Genomic DNA, 17,964 nt, shown 5'->3' on the forward strand with positions numbered 1-17,964 from the left:
TTATCACCAGCACTTGACAGGGTGTACAAGCACCCGAGACCCCTCCCCCGACAGATGCAGTTAGCCAGGATAATGGCCGCTCTGGCCTTACATGACCCCTGGAGGGCGGCCAACCCGAACCTGGCACAATTCTCCTGTTTCACTACCTCCCACTCAGCCCTGTCCAGAATTGACCTGGCTTTCATTAATGGGTCCCTAACACTCTATCTTGGCAGGGCTGAGTACCTCCCCGGGGGATTTCGGATGACGCTCCCCTAAGCCTACAACTAAACCTCCCATATAAACTTGCGCGCCCACGGCCGACCATTCACCCGATTTGGCTCAAAATTCTAGACAAAGAGTTGGTGGAAAACTCCATCAAGGACTTTGTCCAGACTAAGCTACTTCCCAATTGCATTCTCCCCTTCTGGGATTCACTAAAGTCATTCCTAAGAAACTCCATCACAGCTGAGATAAAAGCGCACAAACAGTCTCTATTGACACAACAAGCACTGGAAAAACAATTCTCGCAGTTAGACTCCCTAGCAGCCTTAGACACCACGGCCGAGAATCTACAAGCCTTGAGGGAGGCACAGGAGAGGTATTTGCACCATCTTAGGCAAACTGCTCTGAGTAAACTTAATTTTACAAAAATCAACATTTTGGCGAGAGGCCGGGTCGTCTGCTTGCTCTTCTAGCAAAAACCCACGACTCTCCCCCCTCCATCCCAACCTTAAAAGACAGGGAGTACTGCACACAGAGCCTGACAAACTTAAGGGGCTACAAGTAGACTTCTACAAAGAGTCTGAAATTGTTCAATTTCTCAACCCCTTAGACCTCCCTGTACTGCAGGCGGACTTTAGGGAATTTTTGGAATCTAGTATCTCTGTACAGGAGATACAAGAAGCCTTAGACTCTTTTCCCCTAGGGAAAGCAAATTGAGCTCTACAAGAGACACCCAGCTCTATTATCCCCCTTGCTACTACGCTTATATGAAGAGGCCCTTGAAGCAGGTTTCCTTCCCCAGTCTATGTATGAAGCAGCTATCATCCTCTCGAAACAGGGTAAAGACCCCCAGCAGTGTGAGTCCTTTAGGCCAATTTCATTGTTGACTGCAAAAATTTACGCTAAAGTATTGGCAAGGAGGTTAGGGAAAGTAATAACACAGTTAGTCAACCCGGATCAGGTAGGGTTTATTCCCAACAAAACCACAGCTCTTAACACTAGACAACTATTCCTAAATCTGATGGCCTCCCATGATAATAAAGGTGCTAGAGCTATTGCGGCCTTGGACATAGCGAAAGCTTTCGACACAGTCGAATGGCCCTACCTGTGGCAAGTCATGGCCAAGATGGGATTTGGCCCCCGGTTCATAGACATGGTCAAACTCCTGTACAGATATCCCAAGGCAATGCTACACATTAACTCTTTGAGTACTGAGACCTTTACACTTGGGAGGGTACGTGTCAGGGGTGCCCCCTGTCCCCCCTGTTGTTTGCCCTTGCCATCGAGCCCTTTACCCAAGCAGTTCGATTAAGCCCAGATATACAGGGTCTCCATCTGGCGGGGCACTGTGAAAAAATCCATTATACGCTGACGACACGCTGGTTTACTTGGGGGGACAGGGGCGTCTCCCTGGTGGCCCTGACTCAATTGACGGAGACCTTTGGCTCCGTCTCTGGTTTAAAAACTAACACATCAAAGTCCAATCTGTTCCTTCAAGATAAACTGGAACAAGGTGAAATAGTACAGGGTTGTCCCCTCCAAATAACGAACAAGTTCACTTATTTAGGGGTCCAAGTCTCGTTACCCATCTCCAAGTATAGCAAGAAAAAAAAAAACAGCAAATGCACACACTGGGGGTCTCTACCGATTGGCCCAGCTGGGAAAATTCACCTGGTCAAAATGTACATTCTGCCTAAACTGCTATATATTCTGTGGCACTCCCCCACCCGTATACCTAAAAAATGGTTTACCAAGCTAAATGCTATATTGGGGAAGTTTATCTGGGGAGCTTCCAGGGCTAGGCTTATACTGTCCACCCTCATGAGAGGTAGGGAGGAGGGGGGGGGTGGCCTTCCCAGATCTGTTCCTCTACTATGTTGCAGCCCAGCTGTCCCACATCTCATGTATGGTCCACGAGGAACTGTCCCCCCCCCCCCCGCTGTTCCGTCTGTGGGAGTCAGTAGCAGGATTCCCTGGCTCCCCCTGGTTGGCATTACTGGTCAAGAAACCAAACAAAAATTCCTCTGCCCTGGTCTTACATCAATCAGTAGTGTTGCAACAAGCCCACCAACTACTCAGCTTCAGCGACTACCTACCCCAGACTCCACTATGGGGAAATGCAATGTTGCTTCTCTGCACCCCACCGCAAATATGGGTGTCTCTCTCGATTACCTGTTTGGGGGATGTGAGGGGGGAAGACAAGCTGATTCCAATGCAAACTCTTCAAACTACCAGGCACCTGCCCCCATCTCAGTGGTTCATGCACCACAAACTAAGGATGGTACTTAAAAAGTAGACTGTTAAAAAGCCAATCAAGCTGGGTGAATCACCTATAGTAGATATTCTATTAGGCATTAAACAGAAGGGTATGATATCCACGCTATACAAACAGCTCCACAAACCATTGCATCAGTAGGGATGTAGCGAACGTCGGAAAGAAAGTTCGCGAACATATTCGCGAACTTGCGCAAAAACGCGAGCGGTTCGCGAACGGTTCGCGAACCCCATAGACTTCAATGGGAAGGCGAACTTTAACATCTAGAAAAGACATTTCTGGCCAGAAAAATGATTTTAAAGTTGTTTAAAGGGTGCAACGACCTGGACAGTGGCATGCCAGAGGGGGATCAAGGGCAAAAATGTATCTGAAAAATCTGCCTGTGTGTGCTTGGAAGAGATAGTGTAGGGGGAGAGCTGTTAGTGATTTCAGGGACAGATGATAGTAAGTTTGCTGGCTAGTAATCTGCTTGATACTGCTCTGTATTGGAGGGACAGAAGTCTGCAGGGATTTGAGGGACATTTTAGCTTAGGTAGCTTTGCTGGCTAGTAATCTACTGTTCTCTTTAAACAACTGCCATACGTTGACCTTGTAGGCATTGTTTGCCCAGTTTTTTTGGACGCAGCCACTGAAGCACAGTTGCCAGAAAAAATATGCCATATAAATGCTGAAAATAGTCATTTTTCGCCATACGTTGACCTTGTAGACATTGTTTGCCCAGTTTTTTTGGACGCAGCCACTGAAGCACAGTTGCCAGAAAAAATATGCCATATAAATGCTGAAAATAGTAATTTTTCACCATACGTTGACCTTGTAGACATTGTTTGCCCAGTTTTTTTGGTTGCAGCCACTGAAGCACAGTTGCCAGAAAAAATATGCCACATAAATGCTGAAAATAGTCATTTTTTGCCATATACGTTGAGTCAACGTATGGCAAAAAATGACTATTTTCAGCATTTATATGGCATATTTTTTCTGGCCTCTGTGCTTCAGTGGCTGTGGCCAAAAAAACTGGGCAAACAATGCCTACAAGGTCAACGTCGTTGACCTTGTAGGCATTGTTTGCCCAGTTTTTTTGGCCACAGCCACTGAAGCACAGAGGCCAGAAAAAATATGCCATATAAATGCTGAAAATAGTCATTTTTTTGGTCGCAGCCACTGAAGCACAGTTGCCAGAAAAATTATGCCATATAAATGCTGAAAATATAAATTTTTTTGGTTGCAGCCACTGAAGCACAGAGGCCAGAAAAATTATGCCATATAAATGCAGAAAATATGCATTTTTTTGGTCGCAGCCACTGAAGCACAGTTGACAGAAAAATTATGCCATATAAATGCTGAAAATATAATTTTTTTTGGTTGCAGCCACTGAAGCACAGAGGCCAGAAAAATTATGCCATATAAATGCAGAAAATATGCATTTTTTTGGTCGCAGCCACTGAAGCACAGTTGCCAGAAAAATTATGCCATATAAATGCTGAAAATAGTAATTTTTTTGGTTGCAGCCACTGAAGCACAGAGGCCAGAAAAATTATGCCATATAAATGCTGAAAATATGCATTTGTTTGGTCGCAGCCACTGAAGCACAGTTGACAGAAAAATTATGCCATATAAATGCTGAAAATATAAATTTTTTTGGTTGCAGCCACTGAAGCACAGAGGCCAGAAAAATTATGTCATATAAATGCAGAAAATAGGCATTTTTTTGGTCGCAGCCACTGAAGCACAGAGGCCAGAAAAAATTAAACCAGTAGGGTTTGCACCCTAGTTTGTAACGGTGGCGGAGGGAGGAGGAGGACGCTAAAGGACAGCTGTGTGTGGAGTCATGAGGCTTGAAGAGAAGGACAGCTGCATAGAAGTCAGAACAAGTCTTCCGGCGTGCAGTAACCCTCCGAGATCCACCCCTCATTCATTTTAATAAAGGTCAGGTAATCGACACTTTTGTGACCTAGGCGAGTTCTCTTCTCAGTTACAATCCCTCCTGCTGCACTGAAGGTCCTTTCTGAGAGCACACTTGAGGCTGGGCAAGACAAGAGGTTCATGGCAAATTGTGACAGCTCTGGCCACAGATCAAGCCTGCGCACCCAGTAGTCCAGGGGTTCATCGCTCCTCAGAGTGTCGATATCTGCAGTTAATGCCAGGTAGTCCGCTACCTGCCGGTCGAGGCGTTCTTTGAGGGTGGATCCAGAAGGGTTGTGGCGCTGCCTTGGACAGAAAAACATTTGCATGTCTGACGTTACAGACTGGCCAAAGGGCTTTGTCCTTGCAGGTGTGCTCGTGGCAGGATTACTGGCACCTCTGCCCTGGAATGTTGATGAGTTCCTGAAGTGACATCACCCTTAAAAGCATTGTACAACATGTTTTGCAGGCTGGTTTGTAAATGCCGCATCTTTTCGGACTTGTGGTATGTTGGTAACATTTCTGACACTTTATGCTTGTACCGAGGGTCTAGTAGCGTTGCGACCCAGTACAGGTCCTTCTCCTTAAGCCTCTTGATACGGGGGTCCTTCAACAGGCATGACAGCATGAAAGACCCCATTCTCACAAGGTTGGATGCAGAGCTATCCATCTCCGCTTCCTCATTATCAAGGACTGCATCATCCACGGTCCTCCTCCCCCAGCCACGTACAAGACCAGGGGTCCCCAAAAGGTCACCACTAGCCCCCTGGGAAGCCTGCTCCTGTTGGTCCTCCTCCTCCTCCTCCACAAAGCCACCTTCCTCCTCTGACTCCACTTCTGGCACCTCTCCCTGCGTTGCAGCAGGTGCCTGGGTTCGTTCTGGTGATTCCGACCAGAAATCGTGCGCTTCCAGCTCCTCGTCACGCTGGTCTACAGCCTCATCTGTCACTCGTCGCACGGCACGCTCCAGGAAGAAAGCGAAGGGTATTAGGTCGCTGATGGTGCCTTCGGTGCGACTGACCATATTTGTCACCTCTTCAAAAGGTCGCATGAGCCTGCAGGCATCGCGCATAAGCACCCAGTAACGGGGAAAAAAATCCCCAGCTGTGCAGATCCAGTCCTACCACCCAGTTCAAAAAGGTACTCGTTGACGGCCCTTTGTTGTTGCAGCAGACGTTCCAACATAAGGAGCGTTGAATTCCAGCGAGTCTGGCTGTCAGAAATCAAACGCCTGACTGGCATGTTGTAGCGCTGCTGAATGTCAGCAAGGCGTGCCATGGCTGTGTAGGAACGTCTGAAATGGGCCGACACCTTTCTGGACTGGGTGAGAACGTCCTGGAATCCTGGGTACTTGGAGACAAAACGTTGGACTATTAAATTTAACACATGTGCCATGCAGGGCACATGTGTTAAATTGCCTAGTCTCAACGCTGCCAACAGATTGCTTCCATTGTCACACACCACTTTTCCGATCTGCAGTTGGTGTGGGGTCAGCCACCGATCGGCCTGTGACTGCAGAGATGACAGGAGTACAGATCCGGTATGGTTTTTGCTTTCCAGGCACGTCATCCCCAAGACAGCGTGACAACGGCGTACCTGGCACGTCGAATAGCCTAGGGGGAGCTGGGGGTGCACAGGTGTGGAGGAGGAGAAGGAGGACCCAGCAGCAGAGTAAGAAGAAGAAGAAGACGAGGTAGAGAGCGATGGAGGAGTAGAGGTGGTGGCAGAACCGCGTGCAATCCGTGGCGGTGACACCAACTCCACTGTTGTTGTTGAGCTACCCATTCCCTGCTTCCCAGCCATTACCAAGTTCACCCAGTGGGCAGTGTAGGTGACATACCTGCCCTGACCATGCTTGGAGGACCATGCGTCAGTAGTCATATGGACCTTTGGCCCAACACTAAGTGACAGAGATGCGGTAACTTGGCTCTGCACATGTTGGTACAGGTGTGGTATTCCCTTTTTAGAAAAAAAATTGCGGCTGGGTACCTTCCACTGCGGTGTCCCAATTGCTACAAATTTGCGGAAGGCCTCAGAGTCCACCAGCTGGTATGGTAAAAGCTGGCGGGCTAAGAGTGCAGACAAGCCAGCTGTCAGACGCCGGGCAAGGGGGTGACAGTCAGACATTGGCTTCTTACGCTCAAACATGGCCTTCACAGAAACTTGGCTGGTGGCAGATGACTGGGAATGGGAACAGGTGGTCAAGGTGGAAGGCGGAGTGGAGGGTGGTTCAGACGGGTCAAGGAGAGCAGAGGTAGAGCAGTAAGATGCTGGACCAGAAGGAGTGTGGCTTTTAGTTTGCCTGTTGCCTTTGAGGTGTTGCTCCCAAAGTGCTTTGTGCTTGCCGCTCATGTGCCTTCGCATAGAAGTTGTACCTATGTGGCTGTTGGGCTTACCAAGGCTCAGTTTCTGACTGCACTCATTGCAAATTACAATGCTTTTGTCAGAGGCACACACATTAAAAAAATCCCACACTGCTGACTTTTTGGAAGTGTGCGATCTGGCGGTAACAGTAGAAGTTGGCGGAGTTGGCGGTATTGGCGGCAATGGCGGGTGCGTTGGCCGGCTGAACACAGGTGCCGATACATGTTGTTGCCCTACTGATCCCTGCGGGCTGTCCTCCCTGCTTCTTCTAAGTCTTATTCTCCTACTGCCTCTCTGACTCTCCGTCTCTCCATCTGAACTACCCTCCTCTTGCTCTCTTCTACTAGGCACCCACAAAACATCAATCTCCTCATCATCATTCTCCTCAGATGCATCAATTTCTTCTGACACATCACAGAAGGAAGCAGCAGCGGGGACCTCCTCCTCATCACTCATTATGTCCATCTCTATCGTGTTCTCTGCCAGAATTAAATCTGGTGTAAGGTCCTCATCTCCTTCATCTTCTTCTGGCAATAATGGTTGCGCATTACTCAGTTCAAGAAACTCATTGGAAAATAACTCCTCTGACCCCAGTGAAGAAGGGGCACCGGTGGTGGAGGAAGTGTTACGTGGGGTGGCCATAGCAGTGGAGGATGAGGAGGATGTTGTGGTAAAGTTAGAAACGGTAGAGGATGGGGTGTGCTGTGTAAGCCAGTCAACTACCTCTTCAGCATTTTGGGAGTTCAGGGTCATTGGCTTTTTAAAACTGGGCAATTTGCTAGGGCCACAGGATTGCATAGCAGCACGGCCCCTAGCACGGCCTCTGCGTGGCGGCCTGCCTTTGCCTGGCATTATTTTTAAAAAAACAACAACAACAACAAAAACTCAGTTGGTTTTTCTGGAAACGATAATACACACAGCTAGATGGCGGGTTGAAGAAAACACTGTGCAAATAATGCCTACAAAGTCAACGTATACACTACTACAGCGGTGGATACGGATTACGTAAAATATATGAATGCTGCTTGAAAAAAAGTAACTCAAGTGGTTTTTCTAGAGACGATAATATTATCAATATTTAGACAAAATGTGAACAAGGTCACACAGCTCGATGGCGGGTTGAAGAAAACAGTGTGCAAATAATGCCTACAAGGTCAACGTATACACTACTACAGCGGTGGATACGGATTACGTAAAATATATGAATGCTGCTTGAAAAAAAGTAACTCAAGTGGTTTTTCTAGAGACGATAATATTATCAATATTTAGACAAAATGTGAACAAGGTCACACAGCTCGATGGCGGGTTGAAGAAAACAGTGTGCAAATAATGCCTACAAGGTCAACGTATACACTACTACAGCGGTGGATACGGATTACGTAAAATATATGAATGCTGCTTGAAAAAAAGTAACTCAAGTGGTTTTTCTAGAGACGATAATATTATCAATATTTAGACAAAATGTGAACAAGGTCACACAGCTCGATGGCGGGTTGAAGAAAACAGTGTGCAAATAATGCCTACAAGGTCAACGTATACACTACTACAGCGGTGGATACGGATTACGTAAAATATATGAATGCTGCTTGAAAAAAGTGACTCCGGTGTTTTTTCTGGAGACGGTAATATTATGGATATTTAGACAGAATGGGAACAAGGTCACACAGCTCGATGGCGGGTTGAAGAAAACAGTGTGCAAATAATGCCTACAAGGCCAACGTATACACTACTACAGCGGTGGATACGGATTACGTAAAATATATGAATGCTGCTTGAAAAAAGTGACTCCGGTGTTTTTTCTGGAGACGGTAATATTATGGATATTTAGACAGAATGGGAACAAGGTCACACAGCTCGATGGCGGGTTGAAGAAAACAGTGTGCAAATAATGCCTACAAGGCCAACGTATACACTACTACAGCGGTGGATACGGATTACGTAAAATATATGAATGCTGCTTGAAAAAAGTGACTCCGGTGTTTTTTCTGGAGACGGTAATATTATGGATATTTAGACAGAATGGGAACAAGGTCACACAGCTCGATGGCGGGTTGAAGAAAACAGTGTGCAAATAATGCCTACAAGGCCAACGTATACACTACTACAGCGGTGGATACGGATTACGTAAAATATATGAATGCTGCTTGAAAAAAGTGACTCCGGTGTTTTTTCTGGAGACGGTAATATTATGGATATTTAGACAGAATGGGAACAAGGTCACACAGCTCGATGGCGGGTTGAAGAAAACAGTGTGCAAATAATGCCTACAAGGCCAACGTATACACTACTACAGCGGTGGATACGGATTACGTAAAATATATGAATGCTGCTTGAAAAAAGTGACTCCGGTGTTTTTTCTGGAGACGGTAATATTATGGATATTTAGACAGAATGGGAACAAGGTCACACAGCTCGATGGCGGGTTGAAGAAAACAGTGTGCAAATAATGCCTACAAGGCCAACGTATACACTACTACAGCGGTGGATACGGATTACGTAAAATATATTATGGCTGCTTGAAAAAAGTGACTCCGGTGTTTTTTCTGGAGACGGTAATATTATGGATATTTAGACAGAATGTGAACAAGGTCACACAGCTCGATGGCGGGTTGAAGAAAACAGTGTGCAAATAATGCCTACAGGGCAAATAATGCCTAAAAGGTCAACTTATACACTACTACAGCGGTAGTAAAATAAAAAAAAGTAAAATAAAAAAAAATGAATATTAAAAAAAAAAATTAAAGTTGGTGCTGCTGAACTACTAGGAGCAGCAGATTAGCACACCAGTCCCACTCCCCAACACTGCTAGACTAATAGCACTGGGCTCTTATAGTAGTAGTAGTAGTAGTAGTAGTAAAACAACAAAAAAATAAATAAAAGCAGTCCTTACAAGGACTACTGTTATTGCAGCAGTCAGCAGATGAGATCAGAAGCAGGACAGCTGCCCACTGCAGCTACATACAGAGCACTGCAGTAGAAGGTAGATTACTAGCCAGCAAAGCTACCTAAGCTAAAATGTCCCTCAAACCCCTGCAGACTTCTGTCCCTCCAATAACAGAGCAGTATCAAAACGATTACTAGCCAGCAAACTTTCAACTGTCCCTGAAATCACTAACAGGCAGCAGCTCTCTCCCTACACTATCTCTTCAGCACACACAGGCAGAGTGAAAAAACGCTGCAGGGCTTCGGTTTTTATAGGGAAGGGGAGTGGTCCAGGGGAGAGCTTCCTGATTGGCTGCCATGTACCTGCTGGTCTGGGGTGAGAGGGCAAAAAAAAGCGCCAACAATAGCGAACCCAAAATGGCGAACGTCGCGCGACGTTCGCGAACTTCCGGCGAGCGCGAACACCCGATGTTCGCGCGAACAAGTTCGCCGGCGAACAGTTCGCGACATCTCTATGCATCAGGACCCATAACTCCTGGCTAGGGCAAAATGGGAGGAGAAGGTAGGAGCTATTTCAGATGAGCAATGGGGCATGATCCTGGGTACACCACTGCTGGTCTCTCTGTCCCAGAGGCATAGATTGGTACAACTCTACTTTATTCATAGGGCATATTTTTCTATGCACAGGCTGTTTGTTATGAAGGTGGTGCCCTCACCGTTATGTGTTAGATGTGGGACAGAGGTGGCCACCCTGCTGCACACGATTTGGGACTGTACGGCTTTACAACAGTACTGGTAGGAGGTGATAGCTTGGTTAAATGGTGCCATTCCGGGGTGAAGTGCAGCTGGACTTGTCTGTTAAATCTGGACTTGGACGCTTCTTTGGACAAATTCACCAGGATCTTTATATTAAAGGCTCTATTTCAGGCATGGAAAGTGGTAACTTTGCATTGGAAAGACTCCAAACCACCATCTATTAAGGAATAGCATATGGCTATGGACAATGTGGCAACAGTTGAAAGGGCTGCGCTAGAAAGGAAGGGTCAGCTACTTAAATACGTGCAGATTTGGCGCCTCTGGACTGGTAGCTTGGACTGCACTCCACCCCAGCAGGCAGCACATGTCTAGGGTGTAAAGCAAAAACAAAAGAGAACAAGGGAGCACTCACAGACCCATTGATGTGTATCCGCTGTGCTGCTACGTGAAAACGCTCCCGATGTGTGCAGCCTCCAACAGATTCTTGCAAACACGGAGCACCAGCAAATTTAAAACATCCATTTATTTGAAAATCATTAAAATGTAAAGACAGAGCATAATGAGCTAAATAGCTTTGACGCGTTTCGTGGATAAACCACTTCCTCAAAAAGCTAAATTGTATCAACTCCTGTGAACATTTAAAAGCACGAATACCACACCCCTTCTAAAAATATTAACCCTATTGTGGGTAAAACCACACAATCTAATATCAAGAAACAGGAAGTGTGCCACTGACATGCATATTAGTCGATAAATAATTACATTAATAGTACATATTACATAATAGGCAGACAGTATATCACGAATTTCTAACAGGATCTAAAACTGACTTGATTAAACAGAGTGAGACTTCATTAAATCGTGCAAACATTACAGGTATTAATTGATTTGTAAAATTGTATTGTTAGATTATAAATATAATTAATATGTAAATTAATTGCCAACAGTAATCAATTTTCAAATTCATTAAAAAATCAGATATTATCATGAATCCATAGTCACAGTCATATATTTAGTAATAAATGAACAACAAACAGATCAAAAGAAGCAAGTTAATTCCCAATCTTGATTGAGTCCTCCATGGGTAATAATAGTCTTTAACTCAAAAATCCAATAAGTCTCTAACCTAAAGAGGATCTTATCCCTGTCACCTCCTCTGATATTAACTCTTGGACTGTCTGATAATCTGAAAAGTGATATCCGGGACTCCGTCATGACATTCTATAATATGTTTGGCAATAGCTGATTTTTTATCTCCCCTCTCAACTGCTGACAGGTGTTCCAAAAACCTAACTCCTGCGCGTCGTGTGGTCTTACCCACATATTGTACACCGCAAGCACAGGTAGCGAGGTAAACGACACACCTGGAACAGCAGTTATAATATTGTTTAACTGGGTACTGTTTCTTAGTGTTTGTACTGACAAATAACGTAGAGACATTAAGTAATGCGCATGATTTACACCTACTCCTGCCACATTTATAAGTGCCTTTATATCGTAGCCATGCAGCTTTAGTATTGGGTCCTTGCGATTTGGGGGTAAGGGGATAAAAATGATGCTAGAGATTTACCCTTCCTGAAAACAAAGGAAGGAGACCGGTCTAAGGTATCTCTCAAAATAGGGTCCTGTAAAAGTATACCCCAATGTCGTCGTATACTTTGCTGTATATAATAAGCATCTTTGCTGTAAACCATAGAAAAACCTAATCCAGATTTCTGTCCTTGACTGCTAGATGGTATATGTGTATTACATTTATATTTATTTTTATTAGTATAAGTACCTTGTTTACGGGTGTACCGTATATACTCGAGTATAAGCCGAGTTTTTCAGCATCCAAAATGTGCTTATACTTGGCTTATACTCGAGTCAGTGGGCAGTAGCTGAGATTGCAGTCACTTTTAATCATTCTTATACCAACAGTTCGCTTGGGGAGAGACTGCAATATCACACAGCGCCCTCTGTTGGTTATATGAAAGAATAACAGTGACTGCAATATCACACAGCGCCATCTGTTGGTTATATGAAAGAATAACAGTGACTGCAATATCACACAGCACCCTCTGTTGGTTATATGAAGGATTAACAGTGATGGCAATATCACACAGCGCCCTCTGTTAGTTATATGAAAGAATAACAGTGATGGCAATATCACACAGCACATGGTAGTGGGACAGTGGAACAATGCACACAGTAATCCGTTTGGCAATTCTCTGTCACCATCAACTTTGCAAAGAAGTCCGGGTGATCGCTAGGGGGGGTCGCTTTGGCGGAATGTGTGCTGCTGGGAGACAGGGCTGTAGTTGTGTCTAGGCTTATACTCGAGTCAATAAGTTTTCCCAGTTTTCGTAGGTAAAATTGGGTACCTCGGCTTATACTCGGGTCGGCTTATACTTGAGTATATACGGTACTTCAATAAATCTGATCTATTCCTAGAAATGGCCTGATCATATACTGCTTTAATGACTTTTGTGTCATATCCTCGATCCACAAACCTATCCCAGAGCTCCATTGCTCTATCCTGAAAAGCATCCCAGGTAGAGCATATACGACGTAGCCTCAAAAATTGACCCACAAACAAGACCCCGAATGCCCACTCTGTGCGTGTAGTAAGGTATTCCGAGTAATGGGCTTCCGGTACAAAGTTGTCCCAATCCTATTATTAAGCACTGTAAATGTGACATCTAAAAAAGGTATAGACTTATTATTTGTCTCGTATGTGAATTGTATACCGCGAGTTCTAGCATTACAGTACTCAATAAAAGCTGACAGTGACTGTTCGTCACCATCCTATATACCGATGCAATCGTCGATGTATTGAAGAAAATGAATAATATTGTGACGAAAAGGGTTAGTATCTCCAAAGACGTGGTGCCTCTCCCACCACCCCATAAAGAGGTTGGCGTAAGTGGGAGCAAATCAGGCCCCCATGGCGTCACCACGTCTCTAGAGGTAGAATGCCCCATCGAAACAAAAATTATTTGAATGAAGCAAAAATTCAATCGATTTCAATATAAAACTATTTTGAATGTCAGGAATAATCCCTTCATTCTTTAGCCAATATTCTATCGCTTGGAGCCCTGCATGATGTTCAATAGAAGAATCAAGTGCAGTCACGTCTATAGAAAACCATCTATAAGTATTTTTCCAAGGTACATTTTCTAGATTGTTTATGCACATTGTTGTATCTCTCAAAAAAGTTGGAAGTTTTTCCACTATAGGAATCAACAATCTGTCAATATACTTAGAGAGATTTTCATTTAAAGATCCTATACTAGCTACAATTGGTCGACCTTTTACATCCGTTAAGGATTTTTGCACCTTTGGGAGGACATGAAAATTGGGGATCACCGGGTGGGGGCAAGTCAAAAAATCAAATTCCAACTTATTTAGGACTCGACTCTCACGTCCATCATCCAAAAGTCCGTTCAGTATCTTATTAAATCTATCCGTTGGGTCCCCATCCAATTTGGCATAAGTGTTGACATCTATTAACTGTCTATTAATTTCTTGCAAAGGATTTTTGCACCTTTGGGAGGACATGAAAATTGGGGATCACCGGGTGGGGACAAGTCAAAAAATCAAATTCCAACTTATTTAGGACTCGACTCTCACGTCCATCATCCAAAAGTCCGTTCAGTATCTTATTAAATCTATCCGTTGGGTCCCCATCCAATTTGGCATAAGTGTTGACATCTATTAACTGTCTATTAATTTCTTGCAAATAAGTCTGAGAATCCATGACATCCACTGCACCCCCCTTGTCAGTGCTCTTGATCACAATATCTTTATTATGACGGAGTGCAGTGAGTGCCATGGATTCCCTTTTTGTTACATTTTTAACTTCCCCATGTTGTGTACGTACATCCGGTAATGTTTCTATATCCCTCTGTACCAATTTGTGAAAAAGCTCTAAATAGTGACTCTTCGATTGAATTGGATAGTAAGTAGATTTACTCTTAAATTCAGTATGTTTAACTATTTGGCCCGTAACTTCAGATGACTCACTCTCTCCCTGTAAATCTCATAATGTATATAGTGCACAAACATCTCCAAAATCCAAATCCTGTAAGGAAAAATGAATACTTCTGTTCTCTGTGTTCTCTGTGTCCTAACCCTCAGTCCATACCACATACATGCCTGTTCTCTGTGTCCCAACCCTCAGTCCATACCACATACATGCCTGATGAAAAGGCTGTCTGAGGCACTGAGTAATGTCTTTTCAAGGTAATCAACCTAATGAACCTGTTTAGATCCAATACTATAGAAAAAATTTCAATGTGACTGTCCAAGACATAATTTAAATCTCGTGACAATAATTTCAATTCATCCTGTGAAAGATTATATTTTGACAAGTTAATAACATTACCATAGGAAGAATCCGTAACCGCATGACAGTCTTGGCTTGATTCCGTAAGATCACTACCTGTTACCATCGACCTTTGCTCTTCCGATTTGACGATTTTGTTTTGGATCCAGTATCTCTTGGCCCGATGACCCCCTCTCCTTGATCGTCTCGATAACTCTGGGTTTTCACAGGATCCCTCTGTGGAATCGGTGTAATCTTTGTGCCATATCTCGGTCCTGGAAGATTGATGTCTTCGTCTGGATCGCTTTCTGAAAGATCCTGGTCTGAGGTTAAAAAAGAAGTGGAGGACAGAGATCTGGCAAGCATATTAGAATCTTCATTATCTGAGAAATGCACATTTTTGCCATTTTTCAAAATTGGTCGTGGTGCATAATGATCTCTCCTTATGAATTTGTTAAACAGCCTGTGATTACCAGAATATGGCCTGTCTGTACGCCAAAGATAAACTTTATTATTGGAATAGTCTTATTTGTCCCATTGGAACGTATCCCTTTTTATTTCTTTAACAGTGCTTTCATATACTTTAATCTTTTCACGGATTTGATCCAACATCTTATGATCTGAAACTGATCGATGCAAAGTATCAATTTTCTGCTACACTGAGTCAAGCTCCTGTCTGTCTCTACTTAGCTAATTAGTTGCATTAATTTCATGGAGCAGTCTGTAAGGGTATCGTTCCAATTTTTTATAAAGTCCGGTGATAAATCCTCAAAGGTAGGGAACTTTTTGATCCTCAGACCCATCGGTATGCTGCCACATTTTTTATAATTATCTAGGGAACAAATATCCCACCATAACCGGACTTCCCTCTTCATTGCCTTTTCAATATCACGAAACACATACCTTTGGGCAGAATCTTGTGAGGAACCAAAAGCATTACAGTCTGGAGTATCCGCGTATTCAACCTGCTTCAAGCGATTAGTCTCATCCCGCATGTCAGTTCTCTGTTCCGCCATTAGTGAAATAGAACGCTCATATATCAATCAAGTGTTGCTGGAATATAATCAGGGTCAGGTGCTACACCAATCTCGGGAAACACATAGACTGCAAAGCAAAAACGAAAGAGAACAAGGGAGCACTCACAGACCCGTTGATGTGTATCCTCTGTGCTGCTACGTGAAAAACGCTCCCGATGCGTGCAGCCTCCAACAGATTCTTGCAAACACGGAGCACCAGCACATTTAAAACATCCATTTAATTGAAAATCATTAAAATGTAAAGACAGAGCATAATGAGTTCGATAGCTTTGACGGGTTTCGTGGATAAACCACTTCCTCAAAAAGCTAAATTGTATCAACTCCTGTGAACATTTAAAAGCACGAATACCACACCCCTTCTAAAAACATTAACCCTATCGTGGGTAAAACCACACAATCTAATATCAAGCACATGTCTAGGGGCCTAGAGCTGCTTAATTCACCTATGGTATTCAGTTGTCCAGTGGGGGGTGGGAGGCCAAGGCAACTACCGGCATAAGTGCTGTATATCTTGACTGTACCTTGACTGTTATATGGCATAATGTATCTAACTGTTGTCTGTCACTCTGTTACCTTCTATTTTGCTTTCAATAAAAACCTTTTCTGAGCAAAAAAAAAAGAAAGGAATCCAATCCAGTTCTCAATGGCAAGGTTGAACAACAATGCACATGCACATAGTATGCAAGCATAGTGGAGCAAGACTGGGGACTGTTACAATACCAAGGAGACACAAAATGGCCAAGTAAAATACATAAATAGGGACAAATTTACATAAAAGAGCAAAGCACTTTTTTTTAGCAAAAATTCTCCAAAATGACAATTCACAGGCGCAAAAGATCAGCACTAGAAATGATTTTGTGCAATCATTAATACACAGTGTAAAAGTGTGAACATTTCTAATCGTTACCCTATTCACCAAATGCCATTTGGCGAGGTTCTGCCTGGCGAATTGATAAGATGAAACTACATCCTCAACATTATTATGTCAGTGACAAATCCAGTACTCCCAAAAAGACAAAATGCTGGCATTTTACATTTTAATGTGGAATTATGTTTACAAGTTGTAACTGTTAAATATATGTTATTTACAATTTTTTAACCATTTGAAGCTCATGCCACATTTGTTTTAGGGTGGGCTTATGTCTAGAACAAAAGAGGATCTCTTCTGTCTTGATTTAGTTTCCATGAACACTTTTAATAATAAGTGGACACTTCCAGCAATTTCACCAACATCACTAATAAATAAATACATATGACCTTTATGTACCCGCCATATTTAAACTGACATAAGCATAAGTATGTTAATGAAGTTTTTCGCTATGAAGAAAGTAACGCGAGAGAAAATTCGGAAAGATACTTTTACGATGAAGAAAATACACCAGCGTTCATTTGCAGAGATGGAGTTTTGCAGTTTGATAATTAAGTGCTGTGTAAATGGTGCTATATAATTGGTGCTGTGTAAATGGTGCTATGTAATTGGAAAATATAATAATGTTCCACTGTTTATTTTCATGTCTTAATATTTTTTTTTATCTTTACACTTTTGTTTCAGCCACCAAAAATGGTTAATAAAACATAATTTGCACATATTTTTACAGTTAGCAAATAAAAACTCATACACAAAAACCTAATGGTTTCTTTTTTCCTGCTGACAACTATTAACTAATATTAATTTTTCTGGGTACCAGAAAAAATGGTGTAAAATCAGGGAACAGAGGGGACCACAAAAAATTATGAAAAATTATAGTATTGTAGAACTTACATCCCCCAACCAATTCTATCTGTTGCCCAAAGCAATTACATTAATAAACATATTAAAGCATATTAGTGCAATAAATGGAGCACAATTTGTATGGGGTGCCGTTTGTCCCAAATACATTCTGTATACAAAACTATCCCTAATACACAGAATGAATGTCTCTCATGTTATATAAGTATTTGTGACCATACACAGAGAAAAAAATATACAAAAGACTTATTTCTATTAAAGAATGAAAACAAAATCTGGTTAGTGCACAAAAGGATGTCATTATATCACAAACTCCATTCTGTACAGTTTAACAAGCAATCTGTCACACAAATGTATAACCTCCATGTAACGGACACACTTATGTGCAAAGTTACTTACAGAATGAATTATGTAAAAACAAAGTTGGACATAATATATAAATAGTGTAACTAACTAGTGCTTGTCAAGCTAGATTTGACTGACAAAATAGATATCTGTGACAGAAAGCAAG

Source organism: Xenopus laevis, chromosome 4L (assembly GCF_017654675.1).
Source record: "Xenopus laevis strain J_2021 chromosome 4L, Xenopus_laevis_v10.1, whole genome shotgun sequence".
Taxonomy (NCBI): Eukaryota; Metazoa; Chordata; class Amphibia; order Anura; family Pipidae; genus Xenopus; species Xenopus laevis.